The sequence below is a fragment of the Schistocerca cancellata genome, chromosome 4 (assembly GCF_023864275.1).
Source record: "Schistocerca cancellata isolate TAMUIC-IGC-003103 chromosome 4, iqSchCanc2.1, whole genome shotgun sequence".
Classification (NCBI taxonomy): Eukaryota; Metazoa; Arthropoda; class Insecta; order Orthoptera; family Acrididae; genus Schistocerca; species Schistocerca cancellata.
Window position 1 is genome coordinate 212,392,427 of NC_064629.1, and position 2,883 is coordinate 212,395,309.

The following is a 2,883-nucleotide window of genomic DNA, read 5'->3' on the forward strand; positions in this document are numbered from 1 at the left end:
CTGGCCTGTCGTTTGCTCCGAACTTAAATGCCATCCAGCACGTGTGCGATGCGTTGAGGAGACGTATTGCAGCACGCCCGTATGCACCAACGACCATCTAGAGTTGTCAGCCGCTCTGGAGGAAGAATGGAACACCCTACCACAAGAACTCCTTGGCAATCTTGTGGCCAGCATGAGAGAACGTTGAAGAGCATGCATTGGCGTCTGTGGTCATGGCATACCCTGCTGAGAACAATATCCAGCTGTTTTTAATGTGCAAAGGACCATTATGAATCGCGGTGACTTCAGTGGAATTATTGTCTTTAAATACAAGTGTCATTTTGATCACTCAATGCGTATTTTTTCAGAAGTATTCTGTAGCGGTTATTTCTATGTATAGTCCAAGTTTCATCGAGCTTTATGACTTGGCAGTGACACATTATGCAAAGCTACTTTCATCCTTAAGTTTTGCAATCCAGTGTATTTGGGAGCCTCCCTCGTTTATAAAAGTATGTAAGTTAAGATGTTTTTTAATGCCCTGTACACCTCTCCCTAATTTGCCTAGGACATACTTTACTCGGCAACAGACCATTAACTGATCACAGAATAGATAACGTGTAGCTCACACGAAAGAGAAACATTAACCCAGCCGGAGTATCATTGTTAGTTTTGAGTTTAACATTACTGAATGCGTACATCAGCGAGAGTTCGGGCAATACGTGTGTATCAGTACAGAAGAAGAAGGTCAATGGCCGGTTAGCCTTAACTATATCATCCCATCCAGAACAATCAAAATGATGGCAAGCTATCAGGGCGACATGAAGACTGCTTTTAACCCTTTCAGTAAATGATGGTTTGAGATAGTAGGGAATGGTTATGGAATGTATCATTCATAGACCAAACCAGAACTGCTTAACTGCCTTGGACGCAAACGCCGTCGCATTAACAGACACCAAGGTCTGACGTGGACGAAGGTGCCAAATATCTGCCTCAACCAATACATGGCCGCCTGCGCTGTCTCACCAACTTCATGCGAAACAACCAAGATAATCTACTAAATGCGTCCAGGCACGCCAGTGCGTACTTTTTTCTCTGATCGCAAGCGCGGTAACGGGCTCACGAAGTGTATAAACACCTGTCCAGTCACATTAATGCGAACAGCTGTCAAAAACCTGAATAATCACCTTTTTCAGTGCGGACCGCGGACGACTATAAGCCGGCCGCGGTGGCCGAGCGGTTCTGGGCGCTTCAGTTCGGTCGCAGGTTCGAATCCTGCCTTGGGCATGGATGTGTGTGATGTCTTTAGGTTAGTTAGGTTTAAGTAGTTCTAAGTTCTAGGGGACTGATGACCTCAGATGTTAAGTCCCATAGTGCTCAGAGCCATTTGAACCATTTGAACAACTAAAACAAACAGCATTCCTCTCATTTACATGTTCACATAGCCGTAGTCTGAAGTTCGCAATTGTAGAGCTAAGTGAAGTAACGACAGTGGTGACTGCACACTTTGATTTTATGTCGCGCAAATTATTATTCTTGTGAGTTACGCTAAGGCGATATACTAGGTATTAATGTAAGCAAGTTATTATTATTATTATTATATTAAAATATGTTGCACGTGTTATATTTATTATTTATTCCTAAGCAATTGTGGTACGCTACAAAAGGGGAGTGTTAGCAAATTCTTTTTGTTGGAGGAGGAGGAGAAAATAAGAAACAATGACCGCCGCCCACAGAACGCAACCATGAACCCGTGCCTGATGCCTTATGCGTCCTGTATTCGAAAACCACATCAAATACTTGGTTAGGAATGATCCGATTCATCTCCAAACAAGTAAGCCATCGTAACTCTATTTACCAGTAAACGAAATATCGATATAGCGTTTTAGAGCAAGTTCTGGATTTCCAAACGTAAAGATTGAGAAGCAGTATTTGTAATCAAGACCCTACGCTGCCGACAGGCGTTGATATACACCAACGGGGACAGGTGAAAATGTGTGCCCCGACCGGGACTCGAACCCAGGATCTCCTGCTTACTTGGCAGACGCTCTATCCACCTGAGCCACCGAGGGCACAGAGGATAGTGCGACTGCAGGGACTTATCCCTTGCACGCTCCCCGTGAGACCTACATTCCCAACTTAATGTCCACACACTACATTCGTAGTGCCCCTGCCCATTATCCGCATTACTCGAGGCAGACAATCTTACCGAGTCCCGCAAGAGTTCGGGCAATACGTGTGTATCAGCACAGAAGAAGGTCAATGGCTGGTTAGCCTTAACTATATCAAGATGGTATCTGTTCTTTCGGACATCTTCATATAGGCAGAGTATTAGTCATCCCCTTAGAACACACTGATCACTATGGAGCGCTGCAGATGGTGTAGAACTGCTACCAAGAGGCCACGTGACACATGTAGTGACAGGGAAGTGGTGTGTATAGTGGGTTGCATGGCATCAGCACCGTAATCTGCATCGACGTGGAGATTCACAGAATAGAGAAAAGGAATTATCCTATTTTTATATCCTCATGACTACGTAGCGAATGACGATGCCGATTTGTTTATGTATCAACGTGGACTATACACTGTGTCTATATGGAACGTTTTACCACTCGCAGCCACTGTAACACGGCGTACGATCAGTGTTCGTAAAAAGATCCTGACGGTGCGAATGTCACGACCTGTCAATGACAATCGGGTTCAAACTGATGCTGTCAATGAAAGCAGGGTCATCTGCACTAATTTCCAAGCGAGCATTGTGAAATGAACTGCATGTAATTGGCATTTGGAATCGGGTACCTTGCAAAAGCGATTGTCTATTTCAGCACATAAAGCTACACGTGTTCACTGGGTCAAACGACACAGAATCGCTACAGCTGCTGACTAGAGCCATGTACTGTAGCCGGA

At 44.7% G+C, this 2,883-nt stretch overlaps 1 non-coding gene across 1 annotated transcript; it reads right to left on the reverse strand.

The window, feature by feature from the left end:
• Nucleotides 1-1,974: 1,974 nt before the first annotated feature.
• Trnat-agu (transfer RNA threonine (anticodon AGU)) lies at nucleotides 1,975-2,049 on the reverse strand. Its single transcript has one exon. It is a non-coding gene; the product is annotated as a tRNA-Thr (tRNA).
• Nucleotides 2,050-2,883: the final 834 nt, after the last annotated feature.